The sequence below is a fragment of the Misgurnus anguillicaudatus genome, unplaced genomic scaffold (genome assembly GCF_027580225.2).
Source record: "Misgurnus anguillicaudatus unplaced genomic scaffold, ASM2758022v2 HiC_scaffold_26, whole genome shotgun sequence".
NCBI lineage: Eukaryota > Metazoa > Chordata > Actinopteri > Cypriniformes > Cobitidae > Misgurnus > Misgurnus anguillicaudatus.
The window spans coordinates 3,598,919-3,614,989 of record NW_027395276.1 but is presented as its reverse complement, the minus strand read 5'-3'; positions in this window follow the sequence as shown (position 1 = coordinate 3,614,989).

Here is a 16,071-nt window from a genome sequence, read left to right as displayed (position 1 = left end):
CAGCACCAAACCAGCATTAGCACCAGCATATGTTGTGTTTTGGTGCTGGTATGCTGGTAGGGTGGCCATTCGTGCCAGTTCCGCCGGACACGTCCCGAACATGTTTTTGGGTTCGTTCTCCGGAAGTCGCGTTGGTTGACCGCATACGTCATCAAGGTTTAATATTTCGGGTTTAATTTCAGAAAAGCAACCGTTACATTTCAAGGTAAGAATGAAACTACAATGATTGTATGTCTTAAAAGAAATAAATCTTAATTTTCTAATGTATTTTAAATGAAATGTGAGAACTTCAATGACGTATCCGGAGAAGAACCCGAAAACATGTTCGGGACGTGTCCGGCGGAACTGGCACGAAAGGCCACCCTATATGCTGGTGACCAACAGCTAAACCAGCATCAAACCAGCATTAGCATCAGCATCCCATGCTGGTCATACCAGCAAGACCAGCATATGTTGTGTTTTGGTGCTGGTTGGCTGGTGACCACCAGCTAAACCAGCATCAAACCAGCATAGACCAGCATAATTCCCATGTTGGTCCATGCTGGTTTTTTCAGCAGGGTAATCAGAAATCATAGAGACGAATGAATGTATTTTTGTTTCCTTTCACATTTTTAAAATGGTCATTCCAATAACACCAGATGGTGCAGATGACTGCTTTCTCCTCCAGTATGGATCCTCAAGGCATCAAATCACATCAGACTGTTTCTTATAACTCATTCACAAACACATTCCCTTCTGTCTGTCGCTCTCATTCTCTGTTTCTAGGCAAAAACACAAGCACTTAAATATGAATTTGTGTGATTCAGTTTCTCTTTACTCACCGCTGTGATGAATAAAAGGTTCTAGTTTGATCTCACACCTTGGTGCTTGTTACATGTTGAAAAAACAGATCAAATGATCATTTTATGGAGCGGCTTGACAAAATACAGGTTATGGGTTCATTAGCTGAAGCCCACTTTAAAGGTTTAATTGATCCAATAGGGACACGACAAGTGGGTGTTATGTTTACAGTCTAGGTGGAAGCGCTTTCCATCATGCCAGAAATGGGCATGAGTCAGTCTTTCGAGGGCGACCATCTTTAAACTGTGTCTATTTACTTGCTCATCAGAGGCAGGCTGTTTATGATTGTCATGTGTTGTGTTGTGTTTTGTTGTGTTGTTTTCTCTCTCCGGCTTTGTGAAGTGTGACGCATGTAGGCAAACGAAGGCCAAAACAATACCATAACCACGCTTGTGAAATACAGTGACGCATTTAGCAGCATTGCAGTATTTTATCAAAAAGTGCACTTTAAATTAAACTTGTTATATAGTACAGTATTATAGACTTGACATTTCAGTACCATACAGAAATATAGTGTCTTAGGGTCTTATTCACAAATGTTGTGGAACTGTCTATGTACTGTATAGTGTAAGGCAGGGGTCTCCAACCTTTTTGCGAGCAAGAGCTACTACAAGATCAAACAGTCTGGGGGGCTACTTTTTTAGTTTACTCAAAACTTTTTTTTTAAATTGCTGATTTTATTTTATTTTACTTGTTGATATGTTTAATCATTGTTTAAAATGTTAACATACATAAGCCAAGCTACTATAAAATATGTAATAAATAAATATTAAAATTGAGGCTATTAATAGATGTGCTTTGGTGGGCAACTCGCAGAGTCTGTGCGGGCAACCTGGTGCCAGCGGGCACCATGTTGGAGACCACTTGTAAGGCATCAGCAGCACACTAACACCAAGACTGACTAAGTGAGCGTATGTCAATGATCCAAGCTTAAGAATCTAGAACACACAATTCATGACTCTCTTTGTTTCATAACCGCTCTATTTAATGGTAATCTCATCTGTTTGGCCTAATTTGATCAATTTGAACATTTCTCTATGGTGCTTTCCATACACTGGAGTCACATGACTTTATTTGCTGTCTTTTTTCATGCCACAATGTGATTTAATATATTAATATTAAATTGTAAAAATGTATTTACTGCAAATTCTTGTTAAACTGTTCTTATATAATTGTTTTTCTTTTTTTAAGTACCATTTCTATGAAAGTGGGCATCATTTTACGCTGCCTAAAACCAGCCTTCCCATTTCAAACATAGATAGCTGTCTCTAAATTTCTTATTGTTTTGTCTCAAGGAAGCATTTTTGGTCAAATGAAGCCTTTAGGTTGAGACATCAGCTTTTCCTCCACTAAAATAAATGCACTTTGAAACATGTTTGGTTCTCCTTGTGTCAGGCCAAAAACATTCAAGTTAGGCAAATTGGAGATGCCAAATCTGGATTAACTTGTCTGAATAAAGTTGTGTATGGATTGACCGGTTCTTACCATGAATATAGCCCTAGATGCTGGAATGGCGTAAAGAAATAAAGAAAGAAAGAGGTTTATTTAAAAATAATGAGCCTGACTGTACATAAAAAAAGTTTAATTGCAGACTTTGTTAAATAGCACAAGCACATTCTTCACATTCTGTACTCTTTGAGTCATTTGTGTTGTCTGGCACTTTTACATGGTTTTTCCACTGCCCATTGGATCTAGGCCTATCTGAAATATTTAAAGAGGGGAAGCGTTGTTCAGCTCCCACCCTGTTCATTACATCACCCAACATATTTATAACCCGGCAGCAGGAACAAGAAGTTGGCGTAGAGCCCGGTGAAAGTGTGCTATCTGTCGGTCGACATGACCTTTTCCTCTTAAACGTCCACTTCCTCGTTTCTCCTTACAATGCAAATTTCCTGTAAGAGCAGACAGCTTTCGGTACACTTTAAATAGGTCCTAATATACCATTAGTTATGAGAAAGTATATATTTGATACCAATATGAACCTCTGAGGTACTAATATGAACTTTTTTGATGCAAGGGGGTACTTTTTTGAAGGGCACCTCCCCATTAACAAACTTTTATGCAACAGAATGCTTCTGCTCTTAAAGTTTCAGCCAAAAGTGGTTCATTGAGAAGAATATGTGTGCGTGTGTTCACAACTCACTGCATGGGTTAAATATAAAGGTCAAAGTTTTAAGTATCTGTACTTTACTACATTCTGAAGCATGCATACTTTTTACTCCACACTGTAAAATATTTCTGTAAAAAATTACAGTATTACTGGGTATTACTGGCAACTAGCTGCCAGTAACTTACTGTAGATTTTACATTGATGTTATTTACTGGCAACAGTTTGTTTAAAGTTAAATGAACATGAAACATTTTCAGTCTTTATCTTTTACAGTAAGTTACTGGCAACCAGCTGCATAATTACAGCAAATTTTTTTACAGTGAAATGGTTTGATATTTCATAAGTACGTGCAGCTTTCTTAAACACTTAAGTACATTAGAAATCTAGTACTTTCTTTCCTGTATTTAAGTTAGATTTTGACTAACTTACATTACTTTCACCGAGACAAAAGTAAGAAAGTATTTGCTATTTTACTGATTAAGCGTTAAATGAAAGAGGTAAAAAGTTATGCTTGAAATGTTTGTGAAGTAAAAGTTTGCAAACGAAAAACACTCTTAAAATGCACTGAGAAAGCTTAGTAAAAATACTTCAGCGTTCACCTCTGGTTAATATAAAGCCTGATGAAAGCATGCTACACTTGGCAATGACATCACTTCACTTTAGGAACTTCCAGCACTTATCAGCACCACTCCCTCTTCTTTTCCTCTTTTCCAGTGGATGTTTCCTCTGAGAGCAGACTGCGAGGCTGTCAGCATGTTTTACTTGAAGCCAATTGCATTTAATGAAAGATTAGGGTTGGGAGTAACGGATTACATGTAACGGGATTACTTAATTAGGAAACAAAAATCTAGTAACTGTAATCCGTTACAGTTACGTAAAAAAACACAGTAATCAGACTACAGTTACATTCTGTAAAAAATGGGAATACTTTCAGGATTTACACTGATATTCAAGCACTGCTTGACTCTACAGTATTGTGACCAGATTTTTCAAATAAACTGGGGACATGTCCAAGTTCAATAGTTAAAATATCAATGAAATCTTATTTGTTATCACCTACGAATAAAAAACCCAGAACAAAATCTTTTTGAATGCCTTTTTATTGTTGTTGGGTTACTAATTCAATTAATTTCTGTAAATCACTTTTTATCCTTTCAACAATGCAATGATATGACATTAAGTCATTTAAGTGTCATTAAAGTTACGTCTAAGTTACTACTTCAGTTAATTTCATAGCATTGTAAATGTGGACCAGAAGGAATAATGGAAACACCTTTACACAAAACAAAATGTTCAGTACCACGTTGTGATCAGTTCACTTCATTGGTTTATTACTTTAATTTAAAATGAGTAGTCTACTCACAATGTCCCTTCTCAATCTCTGTTGTTTTATAGGTAGGGGAATTACCACTGCCAACGTCCCCGGCCAAATTACGGCTTCAGTCAGCATTTTAAAATAAGTGTAGACTTTGTGTAGACTTTTTAAACCTACATGTTAAGAAATAAAAACAGAATATATGTGTGTGCACTGTAAAAAATACTTTGCTGCCTTAAAATTTTTTGTTAAATCAACTCAGATTTACAAGTCATGTCAACAGAGATGAGTTGTCACAACTTATAAAATATAGTTGAAAAAAGTCAACTTAATTTTATAAGTTATAACAACTCACCTATAGTTATAAAAACTCATCTCTTGTCAAGATAAATAATAGTAAGTTGAAATGACTTGTAAATCCGAGTTGATTCAACAAAAAATTTTAAGCCAGCAAAGTATTTTTTACAGTGTGTGTGTGTGTGTGTGTGTGTGTGTGTGTGTGACCTTGAAGGGATCCAAAAGTAATCAGATTACATTACTTTTATATTTTGGTGCCTGGAAGTTACTGAATGCTTTATTTAGGAAGTAATTTGTAACTGTAACAGAATACATTTAAAAAGTAACCCTCCCAGATCTGTGAAATACTAATGATTTTTTATTGACTATGAGGAACAATGTTACTGAAAACATTTCAATATTACGGTGCCCCTAAGGGGACATGGAGCAAAAATTAAATAAAGCGCGCACGTGAAACTTTCACGTGCGCATCGAAAAGTTCCGTTTTCACATGTGCACGCGATAGTTTTTTACTCCAACAGCAAAATTGCACTTCTCTCATTGAAATGATCATGACATAAACCCTTAAGGATAAAGGCATTGTTTTTTTATGGCTTATCAGTGGCGGTTGGTTGAGAGCCAAGGAGAAAGTGACAAAAACATTAAAGGAGTGGTTTCCCGTACAGGGATTAGTTTAAGCCAGGACTAGGTCTTAGTTTAATTAGGAAATTTAATTAGTTTAAATAAACATTCCTTACTAAAAACATTACTTATGCATTTTAAGGCAAATCAAAGGGCACTGATGTATTTTAAGTTATGTCAGTGCAAGTTGTGGTCAGTTTGGACAGCTCTTACATTTATTTTAGTCTTGGACTAGTCTAATCCCTGTCTGGAAAACCACCCGTAAAGCATTACTACATCTTGTTGTCACGACTACCAGTAGTTTAATGCTATACATTAAGGGCCCAGCTTGAATGATTTTATGAAGCAGTATGACGGTTTTCTTTTAAAACGTTTATGTTCGTACTAAGTCCAAAAACAGAGATGTTAACTCTACCACCCACATCTGAAGAACTGGTGGAAGTGAATCATTATTCACCCACTTCAAAACTGCACTCTCTCACCTCCCATACGCACACACACGCAATTATACACCGTCGCTGTAACACAAACCCACATCACTCGCATCCTCAATATCACCATGAACCAGCACAATTTTTGTAGCGTTTGCTTTAATCATCTATATAAATTCATTCATTTTCTACTTCCTGTTTTCCTCTCTGTGTCCTCCTGACATCTCTGTCCATTTATTATATTATGTTGCTTGTTTTTGTATCATAACTGTATGAAATAAATAATTGGTTAATCTTTCTTTTTTTCTTCCTCACACCATTCCAGCATCTATAGCTATATTCATGGTGAGAACTGGTTAATCCATACACAGGTTAGGGAAGGGACAATTTGGTATCACCAATTCACCTAACTTGCATGTTTTTGGCCTGTGGGAGAAAATCAGCAACAGTGCTACCCACTGAGCCGCCCTTTATTAATCAATATTTAACTAAATGTCACTGTTTAATTTAGATACATATATAATAATGTATATAATGAAATACATGTGTGTATTTCATAACAAACTCCTCAGTAGGTTACTGTGATATTTATGTTTTGGGGACACTGGGCTTAGCTGTTATCATCAGGACAGGTCTGCTTTTAAAGTCAATTTCTGTATGAAAAATATAAATCTTAAAATAAAAATACAAAATGAATGTCATTTACAACAGTTTTGTGAACTTTGTGCTTAAAACCAGCTGCAGAGAAAACAAGCATTTGTGTAATCGGACACAAAACTGTGTATAATCACTGAAAGCACTTCACTTAAAAGTTAATTGGATAAATAAGTTAAAGTAACAAGCAAACACAAATTAGACTTCATCATTATTGAATCTTATCTACCACGCTATCACGGAGGCGGCTTGTGCTTCAAATTCCCACACTGTAAAAACCCTTGGCAACCACACAGAGCAAAAGATGTGATCTGACGCAAATGGCCGCCAGTTTTTTTCCTCAGCATCCGGTGTTTGCAAAATGCGTCACAAGCACATATATTTCTGATCAGGCCTACAGATGATTTGTTCAGGACTTGGAATATGTATGGAAAGGCTTTCAGATGATATGCAATAGGAGATGATTCAATGTACACAATCTATGGGCATGGGGCATTCTTAAGTAAGGAATAATTGACGACGGGCCATTGAATTATAAGAAAATAATGCACACCAAGGTGGTAATGCGGCACGACGCGAAGCGGAGTGCCGTTACACCGCAGGTGTGCATTATTTTCAAATAATTCAAAGGACCGGAGTCAATTATTCCGCTTATACTACGGTTACCACAAACATTGCTCTGGTGCCTATTTTTAAGACATTTGAAAAGTTAGGTGTGCGGTTTACAGAAAAATAATCAACACCCATAGAACATTTCTCAGCCAATCAGAATGCAGCATTCAACAGACCCGTGGTATAAGTGCTAAATAATATGCCCGCTGTTATAGCTTTCTAGGTTGTAAAGTACAGCACATGATCCAGAAATGATCTAAAGGCAGGGGTCAAATGTAAACCTGCCTCGTGTCAATTGTTTAATCATTGTATAGGCACACATACTGTATAGATAGTATGTCTGATCTTTGATTTTGGCATTAGTTTTATAATGTTAAAGGCTTTTAGCTACAACCATCAGACATGATTTGCTATTTGCTACTGTTGGTTAGGAGGTGAAATTGTTATTTTAGTTAACATTTAACTGAACATAAATAATTTGATGTGCAAAAAGAGTCACGAGTTATATTCTTGTGAATAACACTGATCCCTGATACTTGGACAGTGCTGCCCTCAATTGGTAACATGGAGTGAAAATATGTAAGCTGGGATTAAATAAAAAAGCATCTTATACTTTATACTGTTTTCCATCATTTCTATCAGTCTCTGTTAAAGTGAGCACGGTAGGCTGTATAACTTTGCAAGAGTGTCCTGTCACCTTCACCAGGAACAGATCAGTGTTCAGAATCTGGACAGCAGCGCCCCCTGCAGGTTATATCGAAGAATACCGCAACATATCAAAAGGCGCTTATTTGTATTATAAATTAATAATAATGTATTGTGACAAGATGCAAGGTCATAAAAATAAGATAAAGGAATTTATATAAGCTTAAATGAAAACGTGATAGATTTCCAATCCAATATGTGATTTCAGATAAATGGGGGAATTCAGGTATTTTTTGCGAATCGCAGCTTTAGTTAATGGTGCGTTAAGCATTTTTAAATGTAGAATTTTCTCAACCCAGATTACTAAAATGCAATTTACTTATTTTTAAACTATATAAAGTATAAACTACCTTACAAACGCCACTGGAGTCTGTATGCTTTAATGCAGGGTTCGCGAGCCCTCTGGTGGTGCGCGGGGGAATTGCAGAGGTGTTCGAGAGTTAATGAGAAAAAAAATCTGTGAGTTGCAGTTAAATCATAAAATGTAAATAAACAAATTTAAAGTAAAAATAAATCTAATTGAATGACTTACTAACAAACATATTTTGTCAAATCTGAATGTCATGTGACCATTATACCACAATATAAAATAAAACTGAGAACTCATGCAAAATACACAGACCGTTTTTGTATTACAAATAAAAGAAATCATCCAGGTAAAGTTCATAACAGGTAATACTAACAATAACTATATAAAATACTACTGATATAAACTTTAAAACACATACAAATTTAATGTTTTAAAGTTGCACATGTGCTATTAAGTTATTGAAAAATTTACTGAAAATCTCAAGGGGTATACTTCAAATAAGTCAAGGAAGTTCGGCTAACAAACAAGTTTGAAAACATGATTTCTTAGTTAATTTACATTAAAAAGAGTTTTTAAAAGTTAATTACTCTAGACTGACCTCTTTATAAAGTAATAAAAGTCTTAAATCTATAGAGAATAACCTTAAACGTAGTGGTTCTAAATGTATTTTGCCATTATCAGTTTTTACTATTTAAGTTATCAATGGTAATATACCTAAATTTAATACATTTTGACTGTAAAACCTGTTCAATATTTTTAGAGTATATTCTATGTCATTTTGTTCATAAGTTATTTACAATAATCTATTCAAGAGGTATGTATTTATCAGAACCCATTTGGAAACCTTGCTGCCAGTGCAGTACTTCACAAGACCTGATGAGCAGCGACCTCTGTGGGTTAAAAAACAACATACATCCGATTCACATTTTTTCATTTCCTTTGGTGTGTAAGTGTGTATTAGTCAGTGTTGGGAAAGTTACTTCCAAAGTGTAATACATTATATATTACAAATTACTGTCATTTGAAAGTAATTAGTTACATTACAATATTACTGTCTCTGAACTGTAATGAGTTACACTACTTTTGCGTTACTTTTGAGTTACTTTTTTATCAAAAGAACAGAAGTATGACCAGGCATTATAAAATGTTAAAATGTAGTTTATTGATGCTTATAAATCTAGAAGTTATGTGTTGGCCCTCGAGCTTTGAATAGGCACAGTGAAGACTTACTGCAAAATACAATAACAGTCACTGTCAGAATCATAAACATAGACAAATGATCTAGTAAAAGTCTGGTAAATTATGGTACACATACCAAACACAATAGAGCTAGAGCCCACTATAATGCAACCTATAGCCTAATAACATGGAATACAGCTCATTTCAGTACAATATAAGGATTACATGTAGACAAACATATAAAACACAGACAAACAGAGGAACACTGCTTTTTGCCAAACAATGAATATAGGCTCCCATACAAAGGCTGGTAAAAACTTTAAACAGTGATGTTTAAATGTACTATTTAGATAACCATGTTTAAGTCTTCACTAATGTTATGTTGTAGTTTAGGTTGCTGTTTGTAATAAAACTGTAGATAGCATAGGAATAGCCTAGCAATCTATTATTATGTATATGGACTGTTATCATAGCAAAGCTTACCTTGTCATTGCTGGTGTGATATGGATTTTACTGGCAACATTTGTAAAAGTCTCTTTACTTCTGAGGTTCAAGCAGCATGGAAGACCGCTTTTACTTAATGCTCTTATTCGCAAAATTATGCGTGAGCGGGCTACCGGACCTGATTGCGACCACTTTAGTCAATGCTTATAAAGCCGCGGACTTCCCAGATTCGGCTCTTTAAGAAACATGTCTATATTTGACGCGCACCGCGTCCAAATCACATTTCAAATACAAAGTTAAAGTAAAAATTAACATGTTGCATACAGCACGTGGAAACAGACATACGCTACGTCCCAAACCGCCTACTTCCATACTATATAGTAGGCAAAGAGTACGAGAAGTAGTGCTTTTCGCCCACTATATAGTATAGAAGTATGCGGTTTGGGACGCAGCCATATACCTTTACACGCAGCTTTTTCATGTGTGGATGTTGGTCGCGCGCATTGGTAAAAAATAAAAAAACAAAAATAACACGGTCTAATTTTGAAATGCATTGTTGTAACGCGCTCGTTACTAAGACTGTAACGAGTAAAATATTACCAAAATTGTATTAGTAATGCGTTATATTACTGCGTTACAGCAAAAACTAATATATTACTGTAATATATTATATTTTGTAATGCGTTACTCCCAACACTGGTATTAGTACATGTTAATGATATTCAAAAGGTACAAACACCAAAGTAAACGATGGCGCGAGTTATCATCTCCAACGTAAATGTCTTTTCTTGGACTATACAACAAACACACGGGGCCTCATTTATAAAGCGTGCGTACGCACAGATTTGATCGTAAAGTGTGCGTAGGCAAAAATCCACGGCAAAGTCCATATTTATAAAAACTGTCTTTGACGTGGAAAAGTGCTTAGCGCCACGTCAGGGTCTGAGCAGACGTCCGCACTTTTGCTTGTCTGATTGCTGCAGGTTTTTCAAAGTTCTTGCTGTTTGAAATTGGGTTTAAACATTGACAAGCGCTCTTTTATATGTCTGACATTAATTATGCATCGTTTAAAGGCGGAGATCTGAAACTGCTCAGCTGCGCGGAAAAGTTCATTTACGATTTATAGATTTGAAAGGGGTACGCGCGTTTTCTGTGCGTACATTCGGTTTATGAATCACACGTACGCATTTTTGTTAAATGATCGTAAGATCAAATGTAGGATGGTTTTTACGCAGCATTTTATAAATGGATTGTAAGCAACAGTTTACTTCCTGGAATTGGTGATGTAGTAAAGACCGACATTATCATAATTTCTCCCGCTTGGTCTCACAGCCTGTAAGTTAACTCATGTCAGCATTGCATTAAGCTCGAATCTTTCAAACATGGTAAGGAGTGTCACATTTCCGGCTGATGTCAGAGGTATTCAGGCCAATCACACTGTACAGATTAGCTGGCCAATCAAGGACACAGAACTTTTCAAATTCTTGAGTTTCAGGAAGAGAGTAAAATCTGGAGCTAAAAAAATGTACGGTATGTGTAAAATAATGTGTTTTTTAACTATAAACCACACAAACACATTGTATTATACCAAATAACATTGATTTTTAGCAATGAAATAGGTGCACTTTAAAAGAGAGACAGCTTGAGCTGGAGACAAATAACCAAGCACACCCATTAGACATAGACAGTCGGGATAGTTTGCAAATAGATGTAAAAAAAGAAAGCAAACTTGTTCATTCAAATTAGGAAAACTGTCAACAGGTTCACATACAGTGTTTGCATCTGACACAATTGCATGTATGGTTTAAAATAACAAGTTTTTTTCAAAAAGATATCTGAAAACTGCAAATTCCAGAATGAAAACTTTAAGAATAAATATTACTCACAAAATCATTTCAGAAGCAGTTCAGAATATTTATTTAATAAATGTTTTACAAACAGTGCACAAGACTATATTTCTGACTATTCATTCAGTTTTTGCTTGAAAAACCTTAATCACTTACTACAGTAAATTTAAAAACATGTAGGTTATATAAGGAAGGACATTAGTTGCAATTGCACGACATTATATGCAGTGTGATTTTTTAGAAAAACTATTTGAAAAGCCAAGTTATGGGCAGGTTGCATTTGCTATCTTAATATCATTTCGATGGAAATCCTGCTTTGTGCTCCACACTGTTCTGATAACATTGCCAAACTTTTGCTCGTCAACTTTTTTCTTGATCTGAAAAAAAAAATAGAACAAACCCCGCATAGTATAATAGGCTTTAAATATGTGCCAAAACAGTCTTGAACAGCACATGTTTAACTTTAAAATTTTACCTCAGTTAAGATGTTTGCCTTCATTGCAGGATCTGTAAGAAACCGCTGTTTGTCAGATGCCACTTTGATTCGCAACAGCACCTTTCTGCCTTCATCTTAGCAGAGACACAAATATCAGTACACACATAATACAAAAAACACCAATGTTTAGATTTAGCCTATTTTAAAATTTGAGCCACTCACCTCTGCTACAGTAAAACGGATACGCATTGGTGCAACTCTTTTTACTCAGTTTCTTGGAAAACATGTTTATTGCCAAGCAGTAATAGTCTGTAATGTCTGTAACGTTTTCTGAATCATCAATCAAACTAAAGCCCCCTATCCACATGGGGAGACTATATGAGTATACGGTGGGTGTGATTTGGTTCAGCAGGTCAATGTCATCCTCACTATACACAAAAACTAGATCTGTATATGTTTCTTTGCAGTAGCTCTGTGCATTCGTCCAAGTCATTGTGTTGCCTACATAGTAGAATTGTCTGGGAAAAAGACTGGATGCCCTCGTCCAGAAACCTGTAGAGAGAAGGAACCAAAACACAGATGCACAGAAGACACATTTGAGTTGTCTTCAACTAATCAAACCAATTAAGGTTCATTACATACATAAGATTATTGTACATACATTTTATCACTTTTTTACCTGTAGTGACTAAAGATCTCTCTTACCTGAGAAATGAAACAGCAGCACGATTATTGTTTTCATGTCTGCAGTTTACTGAAGCTCACGTCGTCTTGCGTTTATAGTCAGATGGTAAATCTGTAAGTGTGTTGTTTATGTGATGTTTAAACATTTATTTGTTGCTTAAATTCTCAGCGATTGGTTGACACCAGTCAGCATGCTGTGTTGTTTTGAATAGGGCACAGTGACCTTCAAAGACTTGCAAAAACGAGACCTATTTGTGTTTTTCCGTAGATCATATGGCTGAGTGAATTGGCATGTTTTTGTACAGCAAAAACAAATGATCATGAAAAGAAAGTTTTCACACATTGGATATATGCTAGTGCACTGCAGCATGATATACTATAAAAACTCTGAAATAACATTGCACTCGTAAATCATTTTTGCGGTGAAATAAAAGGCATAATCACACCACTCACAACTGTTCTCTATATTAACTTTTTTGGTTTGTTATGTAAATGATAAAGAAACATTGCATTTTATTATTTTAAAACTCTTATAAAACATTATTTCAAAATGTTCTGTAGAAACATTGCTGTAGAAAACACAATCCACTTTTATATTAGGTTTAGTTGTTGATGTTTTGTTTCATTTAAAGTCACCATTATGGTGATCAGTGTTTGTTTTAGTTGAACCCTTCTGTTATGCTTGTTAGTTTTTTCCTGGTTGCATTGACTTACATTTGTTATAATAATGTAAATTAATAGTGCAATTCTGCGGTGTTTGATATGTAATGATAAAGATCATCATCTAATTAATTGATTGACTCACTCATCAAAAGTTTGGTTTCTAAATATGGAGTGAACATTATATTATGACATTGTCATTACGTTTTAAATAGTAGAATGTAACATTCCTCTAACATTTAGAAAACCAAAAACTTTCTTTAAAAGCTTAAAAAACTGAGCAGTTTTTATGTTTGGCAGAATGTTTTTGACGGTTAATTATTTAATACATTGTGACGATTATAACGATTAATTGCCTGTTTATTGCTTTGACATTTAATTCTCATACATTTTTTTGTTTATGAAATAATTTTCACATATTGTTGTGATTATTTAAATGAAATCTTTTGCAAGGTTTATCTGGCAGTAAATATGTTTACACATACCACATTTTTAAAGTAATCTGATACTGTCTCGTTTATACAGGCACTGCAGCTCCCCCTTATGTTTTTTAGAGAGATGTGCAATCATCGCGGTGATTGAGGTCAAACAATTGCGATGAGACGATTGTTTAAGCATTGTGACAGCCCTAATCTGGCTTCACAGAAATGGCTCAGTAAGTTCAATGATGACATTTAAGTAGCTTTTATAAATGTGCCTTAAAAAAACATTACTGGTAAGCCACTGAACACAAAACTGATATATTTTCAGATATGACAGTGCAAGCTTATTTAAGTTAAGCCAGCTCAAATATGCAGTTACTGTAAGTCTGGGACTGTAAATCCAAGGCAATGCAAATAAAATTTCCTTGTATAACCCTGAGCTTTTCAGACATCCAAATATTTTCCGAGGTTCTCCATGTAAATACTGAGCTTAAGCTACAAGTTAAAGGAGGTCACATGCCTGATAAATGTAACAATATTGGTATAGTTAATATATAGCTTATTCTAGTTACAGTTACTTCTTGTACTTGTTCAGACTGTAACGTGTCATTAGATATATATACTTGCTGCATGATGGAGATGTGATACATAGTGTAGCATTGAGAAAATGCAAATATGGAAATTGTTAGATAGCTGACCTGTGCCAGTTAACATCTTCTGAATATCAATGAATGGCCACCGGGTAACCAAAAGCTAATATGCCAATTTATATTAAGAAATACTTTAAAAATTAATGTCTTCAAAGAAAGTTAAGGGTTTCTGTGTTTACTTTTATTATGTGAGTACTTTACTGCGATCATGTTTTTGTTTAAATGTAATCACATTTTTTATTGACATTATGCCACAAATATTATTGATTGAGCTTTTGTATTGAACCCAGAATATTTTTATTTATGTAAATAATATAAATGTAAAATCTACAGTAAGTTACTGGCAGCTAGTTGCCAGTAAAACCCAGTAATTTCTACAGAAATGTTTTACAGTGCACCATATCTTCATTGTCATGATTAAAAGGATTTAATCCAGTGCTGCGGTTGGATAGTTTATATTAAAGGAGCTGTGAATCAAAAACTCAATTTTAACTTGATAATTTGTTATATAAGAGGTCATCATACTTAAATGAACATCCTGCAAGTTTCAGAACTGAAAACGTCCGTGCTACTGAAATATAACCGTTTTTGGCACCAAGCCAGCTAAACACTCCAGTGAGGAATTCGGAAATCTATGACGTCAAAGTAGAATTGAAACACCTCCCCATAACCAAAAGGACAAGTCTACTTTTGTAGCCCCGCCCACAGCTTCACGTGACACACGTGTGTCTCAGTAAGTAAACATGTCTTTAAAGATTGACAAATGTAACCAAAATGACTTTTAAATAAAATTTTTTCTGAGAGACTTTTATTTTGACGCGGTGATCTGTTATGATACCATGGAAACGCATTTTCAGTTGTGGAAGAACCACGTGGGAACAACACAGAAGCTAAATACTTCAATTCGGAGGCTTGGAACTTAACATTAGCAATATGCGTGGATAAAGTTTGCTTTTGAAGAAGTTCCAGCTCGTGTGGGGAGTGTTTGTTAACGTTGTGTACATGGATTCATTTGTAAAGAAGTCGATGCTGGATTTGCAGAGAGACTGTGATTGAAGCACCACTTATATTCGATCTGACAACAATGACACAGCAGTATAATAATACACAGTAAGACATTTTACTTTATTTAAGTTACTGCGTTTCACTATTGCTTAAGAGATCGCTTGATATGTCATGTTGTAACATCCGTGTCTAAACACGTTTGTTTGACTGTTTTAATTTACTAAAAACATTAAACGATTAATAAAGGTACAACACTTAACAATACGACTGTAATTTAAAGGTAGAAATATACAAAGTTAGTTATAAGGAAGGATTTCTCAGCCGCAGTTTAGATTCTGATGCCCGTTTACTGTGTTGTATACGGTAATTTAGGCGAGTTGTGTGTGAAAGGTCAAACACTCAACAAAGCTTATTTTTTATCATATGACTGTGGTATGTAACATTACGTGAATGTAAAAGCAACCTCACAAGCACAATAGAAATATACAAAGTTATTGATAAGGATTTATCAGCCGCAGTTTAGATTCTGATGCCCGTTTACTGTGTTGTATACGGTAATTTAGGCGAGTTGTGTGTGAAAGGTCAAACACTCAACAAAGCTTATTTTTTATCATATAACTGTGGTATGTAACATTACGTGAATGTAAAAGCAACCTCACAAGCACAATAGAAATATACAAAGTTATTGATAAGGATTTATCAGCCGCAGTTTAGATTCTGATGCCCGTTTACTGTGTTGTATACGGTAATTAAGGCAAGTTCCGTTTGAAAGGTCAAACACTCAACAAAACTTATTTTTTATCATATAACTGTGGTATGTAACATTACGTGAATGTAAAGCAACCTCAC